This window comes from Sus scrofa, chromosome 12 (genome assembly GCF_000003025.6).
Source record: "Sus scrofa isolate TJ Tabasco breed Duroc chromosome 12, Sscrofa11.1, whole genome shotgun sequence".
Taxonomy (NCBI): domain Eukaryota; kingdom Metazoa; phylum Chordata; class Mammalia; order Artiodactyla; family Suidae; genus Sus; species Sus scrofa.
Genome location: NC_010454.4, coordinates 42,352,442 through 42,371,161, shown reverse-complemented (window position 1 = coordinate 42,371,161; position 18,720 = coordinate 42,352,442). Strand labels below are relative to the sequence as shown.

At 44.1% G+C, this 18,720-nt stretch overlaps 1 protein-coding gene across 4 annotated transcripts in view; it reads right to left on the bottom strand.

The window, feature by feature from the left end:
- MYO1D (myosin ID) overlaps positions 1–18,720 on the bottom strand; it is a 368,819-nt gene that overhangs the window by 118,030 nt on the left and 232,069 nt on the right. The window lies entirely within an intron of this gene.

Sequence of the window (18,720 nt, the reverse complement as noted above, 5' to 3'; positions counted from 1 at the left end):
TCAGCAAACCAGGGTTAGGAGAGAATTCAACCTGGTAAGTGACATCTACAAAAATGCCACAGCTAACGTCATGCTAAGTGGTGAAAGACTGAATATTTTTCCCAAAGATCAGGAGCAACGTAAGTATTTCTACTGTTATGCTGCTATGCAAAGTCATACCGGAAGCCCTAGCTAGAGCAGTAGGCAGGTTAAATACCTTAAACGGCATTTAGATTAAAAGGGAAGAAACAAATGACTTTATTTTCAGATTACATGATTATCTATATAGGAAATTCCAAAGAATGTACAAAATACCTCTCAGAATTAAGAAACGGGTTTGGCAAGGTCACAACATGCAAGTCCAACAGACAAAAATATTTCTAAATACCAGCAATGAAAACCTGGAAACCGACATTTAAAAACAAAATCATCTACGACAACTCTAAAACCAAACCAGAAAGACTGAGATACAAATCTAATCAAATGTGTGTAGGACCTGTACGCTGAAAACTATGAAATGTTGAAGAAAGAAATCAAGCGAAAATGCTAATGACAGGAATAAAAGACAATCTAAAGAGTGAGAAACAATGTGTTTTGTGGATTGGAAAACTCACTACGGTTGAATATTGCCAATTTTCCCCATGTGATCTATAGATTTCATGCAGTCCCAACCAAAGTCGTCCCAGCAGAATTTTTTGGAGATATCAACAAGCTGATTCTAAAAATGAATTCAGGAGTTCCCGTTGTGGCGCAGTGGTTAACGAATCCGACTAGGAACCATGAGGTTGCGGGTTCGGTCCCTGCCCTTGCTCAGTGGGTTAACGATCCGGCGTTGCCGTGAGCTGTGGTGTAGGTTGCAGACTCGGCTCGGATCCCACGTTGCTGCGGCTCTGGCGTAGGCCGGTGGCTACAGCTCTGATTAGACCCTAGCCTGGGAACCTCCATATGCCATGGGAGCGGCCCAAGAAATGGCAAAAAGACAAAAAAAAAAAAAAAAAAATGTATTCAGAAAGGCAAAGGAGCTAGAATAGCCGAAACAATTTGAAGAAGAAGAACAAAATTGGAGGACTCAAAGGAGCTCATTTCTTACTTACTATAAAGCTCCAGTAACCAAGACAATATAACTGTCAAAAGGACCGTCAAGGGGATAAAAATGGATCACCGGGAACCGAACGGAGAGTCAGAGTCCCACATAAACATGACCAATGGATTTTTCACAAAGCTGCAAAGGCACTTCAATGGAGAAAGGATGATCTGAACATTTGGATGACCCAGAACACCTGGACGTTCAAGGCCAAGAGATAGAAACATTGACCTAAATCTCACACCTTATGAAAAATTAATTCAAAAATGGATCCTAGCGCTGTGTAAAATGTAAAACTAGAGAACTTTTAGAAGAAAACATAGGAGAAAAACCTCTGTGACTTCGGATTGGGCACAAGATTTCCTAGAAAGGACAACAACAGCAAAACACATAAAAGAAAAAAACTGTTAAATGAAATTCGTAAAATTTTAAAATTTCTCTAAGAAAGACATTGATAGAATGAAAAGGCTCCTCCCAGACTAGGAGAAAATATTTGCAGAGATTTAACAGATGAAAGACTTGTATCCAGGAGTTCCCATCGTGGCGCAGTGGTTAACGAATCTGACAGGGAACCATGAGGTTGCGGGTTCGATCCCTGGCCTTGCTCAGTGGGTTAAGGATCTGGCGTTGCCGTGAGCTGTGGTGTAGGTCACAGACGAGGCTCCGATCCCACACTGCTGTGGCTCTGGCGTAGGCCGGTGGCTACAGCTCCGAGAACTTCCATATGCCGAGGGAGTGGCCCAAAAAATGGCAAAAAGACCAAAAAAAAAAGAATGAAAGACTTGTATCCGGAATATATAACACACTCTTCAAACTCACAACAAGAGAGCAAACAAGTCAATTTAAAAATGGGTAAAAAAGGGAGTTCCCTGGTAGTCTAGTGGTCAGGACCTGGCACCTTCAGTGCTTGGTTTGATCCCTAGTCTGGGAACTAAGATCCCACATCAAGCTGCTGCATGTGCTGGCCAGAAGAAAAAAAGAAAAAAGGCAAAAGATTTGAAGTCGCTTCACCAAAGAAGACCCATGGGTGGCAACTAAGCACATGCAAAGATGCTCCACATCGCTAGTTTTTAGGGAAATGCGAATTAAAACTACAACCAGCCTATGGCCACAAACCTATCAGAATGGCCAAAATAAAAACAAAACCAAGAGGAAGAAGAGCGGCAAAAATGACAATACCAAATGCAGGTGAGGATGTGAACAACCGGAACGCTCACACGTTGGTGGTGGGAATGCAAAATGGTACACTGGGAACACCATTTGGCAGTTACTCAAAAAGTTAAGCAGAGAATTACCACATGACCCAGAAATCTCGCACCTAGGCATTTATCCTAGAAGACTAAAAACTTAGCTTCAGGGGTTCTGTCGTGGCTCCGTGGTTAACGAATCTGACTAGCATCCACGAGGACACAGGTTCTATCCCTGGCCTCACTCAGTGGGTTAAGGAGCCGGTGTTGCCATGAGCTGTGGTGTAGGTCCAGATGCGGCTCAGATCTGGCGTGGCTATGGCGGTGGTGGTGGTGGTGTAGGCCGGCAGCTACAGCTCGGATTCGACCCCTAGCCTGGGAACTTCCATATACTGGGGGTGTGGCCCTAAAAAGCAACAAAACCCCCCAAAACCAAAAACCAAAACCCAACAACTTAGGGTCACACAAAAACTTATACATGAATTTTTATAGCAGCTCTATTCATAAGTGGTTCACATTGGAAACAGCCAGACTATCCATCCATAGGTGAAGAGATAAACGGTGCTACATCCATACAATGGAATGCTATTCAGCAATGAAAAGGAATGAACCAATACTACAAACTATTGACATGTAACGCCACAGCTTAATTTCAAAGGCATCATGCTGAGTGAAAGCAGTCAATCTCAAAAGGTTACACGCTATATGACTCCTTCTATGTGATATTCTAGATCACAGTTGTCAGGGTTTGGGGCCAGGGGGAGTCCACTACAAAGGATTTGGGGAGGTAATGAAATGACTCTGCAACCTCATTGTGGAGGTTGTTATAGAAATCTACACACCCTATCAAGATCCACAGACCTGTACACCATCATCACCATCAGAAGCCAGGTTTATTTATTAAACACAAATTAAAAAAAATATATATATAGCTCCTTGGTTGTTTTGCTCCCTAGATCTACTTTGGTCAATAAAGCCGAGCCCAAGTGATTTCTTTCTGTGGTTTGATCGTCTAGTGCAGAAAATACCAAAGTGCCACCTCCTGGCCGCCATAGGTGCTGGCATTTGGTCTGGCCATCAGCATTGACAGGATGTCCTCTGTGGGCAGAGTGCCAGGCAGCTGGGGGTGGCGATGGCAGTACCCGAGATGCAGGAGGCATAATCCCTATTCTAGGGGGAATTCATAATCCGGCTGGATGAGTGGAAGAGGAAAACATCTGACAAGTGAAGAACACAGTTCTTAAACTTGAGAAGTCATTTCGTCCTGTGCCCGGATTTTACAGAGACGGAAACTGAGGCTCATCGAAGTTAAACATTTGCAGACACTGAAACTGGAAGTCAGGCCCACAGACTGACCTGGGGCCATGTTCTTTCCACCACAGTAGAAACGACATGTACAAATGAACATAGGCTGCACAAACAAGTATCCCTACCTATCAAATAAGTAAATTTTCATAGGAGGTGAGTTGAGGTCTTAGGTTGGTTTTTTAAAATATTAAAAAAAACAACAACCACTTTTTACAGCTGCACCTGCGGCACACGGAAGCTCCTGGGCTAGGGGTTGAATCGGAGCTGCAGCTGCTGGCCTACGCCACAGCTGCATCAGATCTGAGTGGCATCTGCGACCTACACAGTGACTTGTGGCAATGCTGGGTCCTTAACCCACTGAGTCAGGCCAGGGATTGAACCTGCATCCTCATGGATACTATGTCCGGTTCTTAACATGCTGAGCCACAATGGGAACTCCATCTTAGGTTGATTTTACAGAATGCTAGAGTCGGTGCTCAACAGAGAGAAAGGAAAATATTCAAGAAATTGGAAATCATTTCACAAACCTGTGTTGATCACGGGCTTTCGGAGGCCCTGGGTCAGAGACTCTACCAATCTCTCTGCCACTTCGATGTATGCCATCGAGATGATTTTTATGTGATTAAATTAAAACAATCGTTTTCATTAAAAAACATTTTCTGGCTACAATGCTTCACTCTCATTTGATTATTTTATATGCAAAATGCAAAAATTGACATTATGTAGCACTTTACAGGAGAGCTTGATTAAAGCCGAATAAAGTGAGAATTCTAACGGCAGTAACTCTGCCGGCATATCCTAGGCAGGGATGAACAGCATCCAGGATGCCTGTTTTGTTCTGGGAGACAGGATGGAAGGTGGGGAAAAGCAATGGAGTGTTTGATAAGTTCTCTAATAAAAGTGCAACTCCTAATCACTTGTGGCAGAACATGATGGAAGATTTTATGTGTGTGTGTGTGTGTATATGTATATGTATGACTGGGTCACTTTGTTATACAGCAGAAACTGATGAAACACTGTCAATCAACTATACTTTCATAAAAAATATTTTTAAAAAAGTGAAACTCCTTATCAAAGCTTCCCCCTACTAGATGCCTTCTTTTTTCTCATAGTCCATGAGATCTTGATGCTATGATAAATCTAAACCTTCTTCCTTTTCGGTTTTGAAGATTTTGAAGATTCGAGCAGGGCACACGGCCATCTCTGAGGGTAATCCATCTCCACTCTCCCAGACTCTCTTCCGTGCGGAGGATCAGACGGTGAACGCAAGGAAGCAAGTAAAAAGGTAACATTTCAAAGGAGAAGGCTGGCCTGAGGCGTCAGAGCAGATGCTCTCCTTGGCAGGAAAGCAGAGAGAACTAGAAAAGGAAATTTTGAACTTGTATTCTCATTTATGAAGTAAAGTGTGGAAGAGGAGACCAGTATTAGAAAAAGAGATCATTCTGAAAGATAAACAGGATAAATTAAAAACACAACGGAAGCAGTCAGTAAAAGAACAGACACTGCAGAAACAGTCAGGGAATAGCTGAAGAAAAATTTGCAAAGTCAGAGAGATTTGAGTCTCTGGAGAGAAAAGAGTCAGGGGTACCAGCCCAACTTCATTAACAGAGAATCATAGGGAAATGCAACCCAGAGAAAGCTCTGAATTTCTAGAATAAAGGGCAAAAAAAATTTCAAGTATTTAGGCACAAACTGTAAGTTACCGACACAGGAAAATAACATTCAGGTTTACGTAGTTTTAAAAAAGTTGCTTCTTCTGTCTGAAAATGTAGCAAGGTGTGGGAAGAGGAAAGGAAGGAAACATTAATTCCGGCATCATTTATAGGAGGAGTATTTTATTTTGGTATGGATGAAGAGATCAGTTTAAACATTTAGCAGTAGCCATTATTAGAATTAAAAAGAATGTATGACTTTCTGAGAAAGACAAATACCATATGATATCACTTATATGTGGAATCTCAAACATGGTACAGTTGAATCTGTCGATAGAATAGAAACAGACTCGTGGTTGCCATGGGGCGGGGGGAAGGAGTAAGATGGACAAAGAGTTTGGGGTTAGTAGATGCAAACGATTACATTTTGAATGGATAAGCAATGAGGTCCTGCTGCATAGCACACGGAACTATATTCAGTTACTTGTGATAGAACATGATAGAAGATAATATGAGAAAAAGAATATGTATGTGTATGACTGGGTCACTTTGCTGCACAGCAGAAGTTGACAGAACATTGTAAATCAATTACAATAAACATTTTTAAGAAAAAAAAGAACGTATAACTTTCCAATCACTCATAAAGAGAGAATAAAACTTGAACAACATAGCAAGTAGAAAAAAGAAGGAAATAGCACAGAAGCATTCAAAATAGAAAGTGTTTAAATAACAAATTTAAAGAAGCAAAATATTGGGAATTCCCATCCTGGCTCAGTGGTTAAAAACCCGACTAGTATCCAGGAGGACATTATGAGAAATTAACATTTGTCATTTCGTATGGATAGATTAAGCAGTTTGTGAAATGCATGCTTTCACAGGAGACTATGAATTACGAAAACTGACTCAAAGACAGATGAAATAATCAAAATCAATTCATAACTAGGGGGAGAAAACATTTATGTGGTCAGAAGACTCTCCTCAATGTTACTGGGCACAGCTGCAGGTATAGGTAAACTTTCAAGGTCTAGGTAATTCCTGTGCTACGGAGAACACTCTTGAACAGAAACAGATAGATACCAGCCTGATTCATTTTATTTAATCCCTGTAGCAAAACCTGATGAAGCTCTCTTTCACACACACACCCAGAGACCAGCCTCACAGGTACAGATACACATCACTGAAATAATGAACAAACGGAATTCAGCAGGATAATACACCATGACCAAGAGGCAGAGTCCACAAGGCGAAGGATGGTTCACGAATGAGAACTGCGTCAACATCGCTCAGCTTATTACTAGGTCACGTGTGCGTGTTCTCGACGTGCTTGTCCCACGAGAATCATCTCCTTGCTTGACAGCTTTTACTTTTTCAAGGCAAGTATGACGTTTGTACTTGCAATGTTTTTATTTTGCAATGCTCCACGGTATAGCAGAGTATTTCTCTTCAGAGTAAGCTGGTACTACTCAAAGTGCATTTATTTTTATATCATCACTACAATAGTAGTTTTAACATTTTTCTAACCACCGATCATCTCTGGCAGCAAAGCACGGTGGAAAAAGGAGAGAGCCGACTTCCTCCTCCGTAGAAAAGGATTACTAGACGAAACCCAAGCGTCATGACTGAGCGTGGAGATTTTCCCTGCATTTTGTAATACAATTTTTAAATGACAGAGACTAAGTGGGTTGACAGATATCATCTTTTACTATTTTTATAAATAGAGGTAAGAAGAAAACGAACTGGAAATTAAAACACATGACCCTACTCACACCAAAATTTTCCGTATATCTTAACCCCTCAGGCAAGTGGGATTTTTAAAATTGAATTTTATGTATAATAAAAGTCACAAATTTTTTTTTCTTTCATTTCTGGTCACCCAGCGGCATATGGAGTTCCCACGCCAGGGATCAGGTCCAAGCAGCCATCATGACCTAAGCGGCAGCTTCGGCAATGCTGGATCTTGAACCTCCTGTGCCGGGCCAGTATCGAACCCGCATTCCAGCGCTCCCAAGGTGTTGCTGATCCTGTTGAGCCACAGCAGGAGCTCCAAGATTCACAGACTTTTAAGTTTTTAGGTGGATGATTTTTGACACCCAAATCAAGATACAGAACACTTCCATCATGCCAGAGAGAGTTTCCTCTGAACGTTCTTTTTAGGATTTCGTTCTATATTTGTAAGTCAAATTGGCTAATTTAGCTCTTGAGAGCTAAAAAGATTAGCTCATTGCATAGACCTAGAAAGCCAGGGGTTCACTGTAGTGAGAACAAACTCATGAGGTACTGAATTTTCTCTTTATCTTTTCTCTATTTTCATGAATTGTTCCATTAGGATTATGAGAATTTTACAAAGAAAATAGTTCATCTTTGAAGGTGACAAGCCAGTCAAATGCTATAACGGTAATCCTAAAGGAACTATTTAAAACATAATAACAGGAGTTCCCTTCGTGACACAGAGGAAACAAATCTGACGAGGAACCACGAGGTTGTGGGTTCGATCCCTGGCCTTGCTCAGGGGGTTAAGGATCTGGCGTTGCCGTGAGCTGTGGTGTAGGTCGCAGACATGGCTCGGATCCCGAGTTGCTGTGGCTCCGATTGGACCCCTAGCCTGAGAACCTCCATATGCCGCAGGTGCAGTCCTAGAAAAGGCAAAAAGACAAAAACAAAACAACCCCAAAAAGTAAATTCTAGAATCTTAAACAATAACTTCAAGAAACTGAAGATTTCTGGGAAATATGAGAATCGGGAGAAAAAGCTCTGACATCTTATGACAGAAGATATAATAGTGTGATAGGCCACGAGCCTTGAGCACTTGTTATTTTGAACAGAATTACTCTTTTGAATGGATCAACTCCTTCAAAGCAACAAGGTCTGACCAGGGAGGAGAACGCACGCTTTTTTACAGGGCCTCCCGCCTAGTTTTCACTCTGGGGCCTCCTTGCTCCAGACTTGCTCCCAGGAAGCCGCTACCCCACGTCCTGCTGAGTTGGGAGGATGCCCTGTCTTCTGCGGTCATTGCTTTCTGTCTACACCTCCGAGGGACCTCATTAACGTGGACTTTCCCCTCCTCTTAGGGATGTGCTGAACACGCAAAGGCCTTTCATCAAATTGGACCGATCACTTCCTTCCTACAGGTATAAGCTTGTATTCTGATACACGCACATGGCCTTTTGGAGTTGCTATTCATAGAGACTAGAAGTAGACCCCGTTCTTTGGTTTGCCTGCAGAGTTATAATATTTATGCTCTTTTGATCTCAATTAACAAATTGATTCGGCTGCTCAGTGATGGAGAACATTCTGTTCCTTCTGTTTTCCATTCAGAAACTTGGAAGACAGATGCTCTGACTTTTCGTAGGATGCCTGGTGACTTTGTTTCTTGTTTTGTCTCTCTGTTCTCTGGTCATCTGTCTCAGACTTTCTTCTTCTCTTCCTTTTCCTCTTTTTCCTCCTCTTTCTTTCTCTCCTTGGCCCAACGGGGTACAAACCAGAGATCTTACTGTACAGATTTGTCACGGAAACGATGCACGGTTTGGGATAACTAAGAGTTTCTCTACGAACAGTCATCATTTGGAAGCCACAAAGTGCTTGTGCCCTGACGGGGTAGGAGGGCTGACGGTCCTGAGGTCGCTCTGCTTTGAGGAACAAGCCTTTCAGGGAGGTCAGGTGTCGATTCTTCCGTCAGGGCTCCTGGTACAGAGTCCGCCCAGTCCCAGCCCCAAATGAGCGAGTGTATAAAGGGCCCAATGATCTCAACCCCCTGTCGTTTTGAGGGTCTGTGTCTTCCGTCCAAGGCCCTAGACATAGTGGAGCGAAGGTGAACTGGCCCCACCGTGCCCTTTCTAAATCCCTGCGCCCTGGAATCCATGAGCATAATACAATGGTAGCTTTGTGTTTTTTTTACTCCACTAAGTCTGGGGTGGTTTGGTACCCAACAGCAGTGGACTGGAATAAAAATTGGGAAGCGGTGAGGTGCCACAGTCACACAAGTCCTGAAACAGTTGGCACTGCGTAGCAGCTGGAAGAGCCTTGCAAGGAAGGAGCCTGCTGGTGGAATCACGATGGGCTTTAAGGAGGCGATGACGAGGGCCTGAAGGAAAATATTATTTCAAGCTCCATGTAAGAAGATGCTTGTTACAACGCGGCACAAAATTGGACTATGGGAAGTTGTATGGGAAGGCCAAGAAGAGAAAGTGTCTGTCGCTACTTCAATGCCCTAGAGAAGGATTTCTAGACAGGAGGCCGGAAGTACCATCTGGCTGCGTCTTGCTGTCTATGAAAACACGTGCGAGGAGAGAGGTGATCTAATACAGAACTGTTAGGCTTTCATGCAAAATTTAAAGAAAATATAAAGGAGCCTGAACTTGCTGGGTTTGAAAATAAAACTGTTCCTTATTTCCTGCTTCTCCAGATGGCAAATGATTCTAAAATAGAGAAAGGAACGAATCCAGAGTGAGATCTGTCAAAACCTCAGAAAGAGCTAAGGCAGTGATTCATAGAAACTTCCAGCCAGATTAAAGGCCCTCTAAAGATCTTCAGAGCAGGCTCTCTATCAAACAATGGGGCTCCTAAGAGTCTGAGGGGCCTTGTCCCACAGCAGCTCAAGTTTACCTTGCAGAGATCCGTGGGCGTGGTTTTAGGGGATTATAAACTGATACACAGTAAATCCACCAAGATTTCAAGGGAATTGTATCAGGTTGGACTGAAAGGGACAGAGGTGCTACAAAATGTGCAGGGGTGCTCTTGGAGCCCCAACCTGGCAGGTAGTAAGCAGACTAAGAAGGCTTCTCAGTTGTAAACACAGATGGCCCATGGCTATTATGTGTCTCCCATTTCCCATCTCTCCGGAACGAGGACTCTGTGGCCGGGTATCCTTCCCTGTGTCACCACTGTACGCTGGGTAGGTGGAGTGGATAAACGGTCCTTTTAAGGACTGAGTTTCACAGGTCTTCAGGGTGAAGGAACACCAGGTGAGGCACTACACCTGGACTGACTTACACGATGAGATCCTGGACCACAACCCCGAACCCGATGACATACGGCAATAAGACTTTGGAGGTTAGTGCATTTTGAATAACAGAATGATGAAAATAATTTCTGACCTGGGGCAGACTGTGGAGGATTTAAACTTTGTTCATAAATCCCTTGCCATTCCTCCCAAATGAGAGATGGGAGGTCTCCTCCCCTTGAAGAGATGTTTCCTCCCCTTGAATTTGAGAGGATCACAGTACTTGCTTTTAACCAATAGAATGCAACAGAAGGGATGCTGTGTGACTTCTGAGGTTAGGTCATAAAAGGGGATGCAGCTTCTGCCTTGTTCACTGGGTCGCTCATGCTCTGAGCCCTAAACCACCCTGTAAGAAGTCTGACTACCCTGAAGCCACCAAGTTATAAAGAAGCCAAGCATCTCCAGCCAGCTGTCCTGGTCTTTAAGTTCTCCCAGCCCAGGTAGGTGTCAATCACCTGAGCGAACGAGCCCTCAAATGATTCGGCCACCCAGCTTTGCGTCACCCCCAACCTAGTCTTCTCAGCTAAGGCCTCAGATATTATAGAGCAGAGACAAACTATCTGCTGAACCCTTTCTGAATTCCTGACCTAAAGAACCCAGGACCATAATAAAAAGGAGGTGGTTTTCAGTTTGGGGTAGATTGTTGCACAGCAATAGTGACCAGAAGAGAAACATCTTAATTTTGTACACGTATCATGGAAAGGATGCATAGTTCAAAATAACTAAGAGTTTATGCCTTTACCAATAAATATCATTTTCAGCAATTAAAAAAGTGTCGCCATGTTAGAAGAACACATAAGAACACACTCTTTTTTTCAGAAATGTTTTCCAGCTTCATTACACATTATAAAATCATTTTTACTTTCTTAATGATTCAGAGTTGTTATGGCGAACATAATTAGTAAACGTGCTTTAAAACACATGCATCTTCAAGAGCATATGGCATTCCTATGACCATAGCCCTGGACCACACACTCCAAAAATCATGACAGTGTGTTTAAAGCACATGACATTCTAATGGTGAAATAAAACCTTTTTCTACAAAATATGGGCCATGAGCCATAAACAACAAATTGTCTTAAAGCCAGTTTAATCAACTTTAGGCACAAGCACATAGTTATGAGCCTAGTACTACTGATCAATATTATTCAGGTCAATGAGAATAATTGTAATCAACTGGCCAAAGGGCTAAGTTTATATTATTGATTAACAAGGCTTTTCAACCCTTGATTTTAACAGCTTGATGAAAGCAACTCAGCAAAACTCTTCAAAAAAAAATTTCCAATACCAGCCCATCTAACTGCATTGAATAAACAACATCTCCACTTTCAACTTGAATTTCTTCTAAGTATTCCTCATCTTGACAGGGATTAAGGGCACCATGAAGAGGAAAATTTACAACCTGGATAATAATGCTCTCATCACAAATGAACATTGTACTTTATGAAATGAAATAGATTCCTCTAGAGTTATACAGGAACCTGGGCTTGCCATAGCCTTCTCTACTAATTTATTATTATTAAAATTTTTTTATTAGCATATAGTTGATTTACAATGTACATACAGCATAGTGATCCAGTCTCTCACACACACACACACACACACACACACACACACACATATATACACTTTCTTCTCCTTATGTTATCTCTCATCATGTTCTATCCCAAGAGATTGGCTATAGTTCCCTGTGCTGTGTACAGAAAGACCTCACTGCTTGTCCATTCTAAATGTAAATGCTTGAGTCATTTTTCCCTTTTGTTGCCAGTACCTCATTTAAAGCACACAAATTTGGCTTTTTCATGTCTGTTTTTCGGCCCTCGCTCGCAGCTTACAGACGTTCCCGAGCCAGGGATCAAACCCGAGCCACAACTATAAACAGAGCCACAGCAGTGACAACGTCTGACCCTTAACCCGCTGGTCGCAAGGGAACTCCGGCTTTTTCATATTTAGATTACATTTGTCAAAATCCTTACAGAAGGGGGATTAGAACCTACCCGTTCATGGGTATCAGCTAAATGGAGAACTGTTTTCTCTTTGCTAAAAATCTCAAGACAGGCCTAGGGAGGTCTCCTAGATTATTGGCCATTTGAGTTCCTGGCTTTGCAGCGTGGTATTCAGTAGTTTCATGAGAAACTGAATTGTAATTCCAAAAAGACTGCTCTGAGAAGACAGCTCGAGAAATCACTTCAAGTTTTTAATACCAAGGCATCTCCTGGAACTGAACTAAATCTCCTCTGAGCCCTTCTGTGTGCTTGGTTTTCACACATTGCAGACATCAATATGCTTGCCTGTGAGAGTCTGACTCCCTTTTAATTACTGCTTCAGATTTACTGTTGTGGGCTTGGGGAACTGATACTCTGATGCATCACAAGGGCGCATGACGCAAGATAAATGGCCTAGGAGGGCCCTCTGTTAGAAAGAGCAGGCACAATTGAGTGCCCAGACTGTATCACATCTATTTTGACTATTCAGGGGTGGTACAATTTCTCCACTTGGGTCCTATTTATCCCCTCTGGTTCATTTAGGCTGACGGCCATCAACCCTGGCTGCCAGTTAGCATCACTGGGGATACTTGGATTTATTTGGGCCTGGACAGGCCTGGGCATCTATAGTTTTTAAAACCTCCCCCAGTGCTTCTAATCACACACAGACATCGATGTAGGTAAAACTATTAAATAACTGCATCTTAGACCATCGAGTCATTATTTTACAAAGCTAATTGTTTTACTAACTGAATCAAGTTGTATATGATCCATTTTGAAGTTATCTTCTCTCTCTCTTAAAATACCAACTTAAGTTACTTTCCATATATTTTTTTTTATTTTTCTTTTTAGGGTCACACCTGTGGCATATGGAGGTTCCCAGGCTGGGGGTCGAAGAGGAGCTGCAGTTGCCAGCCTACCCCACAGCTCATGACAATGCTGGATCCTTAATCCACTGAGCAAGGCCAGGGATGGAACCCACATCCTCACGACACTAGGTCAGGCTCTTAACTCACGGAGCCACAACAGGGCCTCCCATATTTGTCTTTTTTTTTTTTTTTTTTGTCTTTTTTGTTGTTGCTATTTCTTGGGCCGCTTCCGAGGCATATGGAGGTTCCCAGGTTAGGGGTTGAATCAGAGCTGTAGCCACTGGTCTACGCCAGAGCCACAGCAACGCGGGATCCGAGCCGCGTCTGCAACCTACACCACAGCTCACGGCAACGCCAGATCGTTAACCCACTGAGCAAGGGCAGGGACCGAACCCGCAACCTCATGGTTCCTAGTCGGATTCGTTAACCACTGCGCCACGACGGGAACTCCCCATATTTGTCTTTTAATGCAATTTTTTAAAACCTTACAAATCAACGATCTTCTCAATGCAGAGATTATTCACTCAAAATTTTATGTTTACTTTCCTTAGCCTACGTGTGTCAACAAGGTGAATCCTTGTGAACCAGCATCGCTCGATTTTAGGGAAGATGAGTGATTATTGATGACATCCTGGTCATTCTGGGTATTATGTCATCAGACTCTGGATTTAAGTTAAACCCTCAACGTGAGCAGGCTTCCGCTAATAAACGGACCAGGAGGGAAAGGGGCACCAAGGCCTTACTGCTGGGCGGGGGCGAGAGTTCAGGCCCCACGTGGCCCCCTCAGTACCACCCTGCTGGCGAGGATTGAAAGGCACTTCAGAACCACCAGGAGCCACTGGAGAGCCAGCTCCTCACCCGGCCTCCCTGGAGAGGGGAAGGGGCGCACTCTTCCCCTGGGTGGGATGGAAGTCCAGGCTTCCCTTTGCATCTCTCTGATGCTCCCCTGACCCCTTACCTGCAACTTCATCAGCAAAGTCTCATGGAAAGCCGGACCTCTAACCTCGCCTGGCAGTGAAGAGGTACCCCTCCCGCCCCCCACTGAGGGGTAGCTTGCAACCTTCTCCAGTGTTTTTCTGAAGAATCTTTATTGTTGAAAACATTTCTGTTTTGGGAATTCCTACTGTGGTTCAGAAGGTTGAGGACCTGACACTGTCTCTGTGAGGACGCAGGTTCAATCCCTGCCTTGCTCAGTGGGTTAAGGATCCGGTGATGCCATGAGTTGTGGTATAGGTCACATACGTGGCTTCGATCTGATGTTGCTGTGGCTGTGGTGTAGACCGCAGCTGCAGCTCTGATTCAACCCCTAGCCTGGGAACTTCATGTGCTGCGGGTGTGGCTGTAAAAAGAAAAATAAAAAAAGAAGAAGGAAAAAAACGGTTGCTCTTTTATTAGGCTGCCCATTTCCTAGTCCATTGGCAAGAGAGGGCAAGCTTTTCTTGTCTGGGCCCGTGGGCATTTCTGAGCAGGGGGCTTCTCCAGCGTGCCCTCCGGGGTGTATAGAGGCAAAAAGAAATCCCAAGAAGCTCACTGCCATGTTGCTTCTCAAGTTTTTAGGTTCCTGGCTAGTCCACCTTTTTTTTTTTTTTCAGTCTTATCTCCCCAACCCCCCCCTCCCCTTTTGGACACACTTGCAGCCTGCAGAATTTCTAGGGCCCAGAGTGGAATCCAGAGCCACAGCAGTGACAATGCCAGGTTCTTAACCTGCTGTGCCACCAGGGAACTCTCTTTCTGTCTTCTTTTTTTTTCTTTTGCTTTTCAGGGCCGCACCTGTGCCATATGGAAGTTCCCAGCCTAGGGGATGAACCAGAGCTGTAGCTGCTGGCCTACATCACAGCCACAGCCACCCAAGATCCAAGTCGTGTCTGCGACCCACACCACAGTTCATGCCAACGCCAGATCCTTAACCCACTGAGCAAGGCCAGGGTTGGGGAACGAACCTGCATCTGCATGGATACTAGTCAGGTTTGTTACCAATGAACCACAATGGGAACTCCCCTTTCAGTCTTAACATTTGTTTTCTAATATAATATCCAGGGTTTGAAGGTGTATTTAGTGAGGGGGAAATGCATCTATTCTATCTTGCCCAGAACTGGAAGTTCCAGCTCAGTCTTCCAGATGATGCAGGCAAATGAATTAGAAAATGCAGCTTTTTCCTTAGGGAGCTTACGATGCAGCTGGGGAGCCAGGAGGCATCCATCGCCTGAGCGGACAACATGCGCCTAGTGGGGAGAAGGGGCTGCAAATCTCCCTCTCTTTAAAATACTGATAATTCTCAAATGTGAGTGTCAAGCTCAGACCATTCTCTGGATGGGACTTCTGTCTGTCTGGGGAGAGCTCAGGCAGGGGCCCCCTGGAGGGACCGTGGGGCTCACACAGCTGACTTGGCCCAAATGAACTCAGTACTTTGCCTTCCAAGTGTCCTTCTCAGGGCCCTACTTCAATTAAGTATCACCAGTGGCACCATGCCCCAAGCCCCAGAGAGAATTTACTGAAATAGTATTTATTTTACCAGCCCTTGCCTAGTTTGTAACACTGTCAGAATGAGCTTCCTGAAAAACAAACCTCATCATGCCTTTTATTATTTCTTTTTCTCTTTTCTTTTTATGGCCACACCTGCGGCATATGGAAGTTCCCAGACTAGCGCTCGAATTGAAGCTGCAGCTGCCCGCCTATGCCACAGCCATAGCAACACCAGATCTGAGCTGCCTCTGTGACCTATGCCGCAGCTTGTGGCAATGCCAGATCCTCTCCCACTTGCGGAGACTATGTCAGGTCCTTAATCCACCAAGCCACAATGGGAACTCCTCATCATGCCTCTAATGATGCCACAAGGAGTCATTCATACATCCCTTTAAGAATGTGAGAAAAAGCCACAAGTTCCCTGTGCTGAAAAACACCCAAGGGTTTGCATATACTTACGAACCCCTGAAACTCTACCTTGTGTGAGAAACCACGTCCACCCCTCTTCTGAGCTCTCAGCAATCCCCGCCTCTCCTTGTTTTAGCATGCAGGAAGCTGTTCTGCAATGATTTCTGTGTACATTTGCCTCACCCCCACTAAACAATAAGCAGAGGCTCTGTCTTTTTCCTCTTTATTTCTAGTACCCAGCATAGTGCTATAGCACCATAGTAGACAGCGTCAGATGACACAATTTATTGAATGTGTGGAGGGCAATAAGTAAAAGGTATAGATGAGGCCAAAGGGTTCTGTTTGCTCAGGAAACTGATGGTTCGATGCGTTCCTCTTTATCAAAGCTAAACCCTTCATTGTAGCCTTCGAAACCCTATTCTCTGATAATTTCCCCTTTATCTGCTCACCCTCTCTGGCTGCTCTCATCTATCCTTGTGGTTTCAGCTGCCACACATTCACAGCTCCTGAATCTATGTCGCTATTCTGGATTGTTCTCTGGATAGTCACCTGTCTGCTGGGCCTCTCCATTTTTCATTCCTCAGGCTCCTCAAATGAAATCCATTTAGGACTCTGAATTTGTTTGCACACTCTGCTACCATATCTCTGCCTTTCCCCCTACATTCCCCATCTTGGGAGTAACCAGCACTGCTATCTACCCAGGCTGTCCAAGAAAGAAACCTATGTATCTAGACGCCTGTCAATAGCCATATCCTGCTGCTTCTATTGCTTAAACAGGTCTTGGATCCAGCCCGCTTGACCCCCTCTTAACTGTCCTTAACAGGATTATAGCAGCAGCCTGTGAACCTCTTTCCCTGTCATCAGTCTTGACCCTCCAACTCATTCACCAACAACCATTTATTGAGCACCAACTGTGTTGTACCAGGCATCCACAACCCTTCTCTCACAGGGGTCTATATTGTAATGGGGAGTATGGGGCAGCCAAAGTATAAACCACTTGTAATGTGATAGTTGTGACATGGCCGACAAGGAAGAATAAAGTAGGAGTATAAAGGTGTGAACAGGGATGGGCTGGATCATTCTAGACAACCTCTTGGAGTTTATTCTGGGCACAGACCTGAATGCAGTGAGGGAGCCAGGCAGTGATCTGGGAGGGGAACCCTCCAGGGAGAAGGAAAAGCAAGAGAAAAGAATAAGCAGTAAGGATATGGAGGGCTGATTTCATCTACCCCTCTGGTTTCCACAGGCACAAGTGATCAAGAGCTGATGATTACTGAGCATGTTACTATATGATAAGAACTATGCTCAGGACTTTACATGCATTGCTTCAGACTTATTCACTGGCATCTCATTTTAGGCTTCAACACTCCAGTGGGGGGTGGTGGCTGTTATTAAGATGGGGCATCAATTCAACAACAACCCATATGCTTCCACATGGCCGAATACCTGTGTTTGCCAGAGCCCATCAGGATGTGATTTACAGACTAACGGACTTTAAATGCAACATGAGATATTTTTACAACTCACCAAGCTTTGTGAAATGGTAAGGGATGGAGGAGCAAGGGAGAAAGGGCAGACGGGGGAGGTGGTTTCCTAAGAAACACAAGGCATGTTCCACCTGCAGCAGCCACAGAAATAATTTAGCAAAGTCAGGAGGGAGGATCCTGAATGCGTCCACTTGACCAACCTGCTAGAACGTTCCTCCATCCTTGGCACAGTGTAAAGATGTCTTTATTTAGATATAATTCCAGTACAGCAAAACCTTTTTTTCCCTATTATATCAAAAGATCAGATTATTCCTCTAGTGTGCTAGAACTTCATTATCATAATGCAGTGTAAAGAAAGTGTGCTCCGGACCTCAACCAATGACAAAGAAACAAGCTCATGTATTTAATACCTAAGAGTTCAGGACCAGAGTGGGCTTCCTCCCAGGATGTGGAGATGCGGAGAGAGTCAAGTGAGACAAGGTATGGTGATGCCCATTACAAGGGATGCAAGTCAGCAAACATTTCCTACTCTTGTCGAAGGAAGATCTTCCAGATCATCAGCAAAAGTGAAACCATGGTCAATGCCTTAAAGAAGATGTGATTTTTGATACAGATCAGAGGATCACGAGGCTTTCTGGAAAACACATGTACTCTTTCTCTCCCTCCCCCTCCCCATCACTCTCTCAGGTACACCTGTGAGCCTGCAAGTGTGCGTGCACACACACACACATACACACACACACACACACACACACACACACACGAGAAAAATCTCATAGCAGAATTGAATTTGGGGGCAAGTCCAGCTTTCAACAGCTGTGTCCAAGAAACGGCTAGAAAAACAAAAGTGAAGAAATTTGGGAAACAGACACGTGAGATCAGTGGATCTCCTCCTTGGCTGCATATGAGGGAATTTTAAAATATGCTGATGCCTACCCAGAGAGATTCAATTAAAAAAAAAAGAAAGAAAGAAAAAAAAAAAAGGGAGTCCCTGTTGTGGCTCAGTGGATGATGGGCCTGACTAGCATCCATGAGGATGCAGGTTCGCACCCTGGCCTCGCTCAGTGGGTTAAAGATGCAGCATTGCTGTGGCTGTGGGGTAGGCTGGTGGCCGAGGCTCCAACTTGACCCCTGGGAACTTCCACATGCTGCCGGTGTGGCCCTAAAGAAAAACAAACAAACAAATGAAAAACAAAACAAAAAAAAACCTCCCTCAGCCCAGATTGAGAACCCCTGAGGTAGAAGCTGCTAATGTTTTCGATTTGGGCTTGCGACATGGACCCCTAAGGACATCAGATT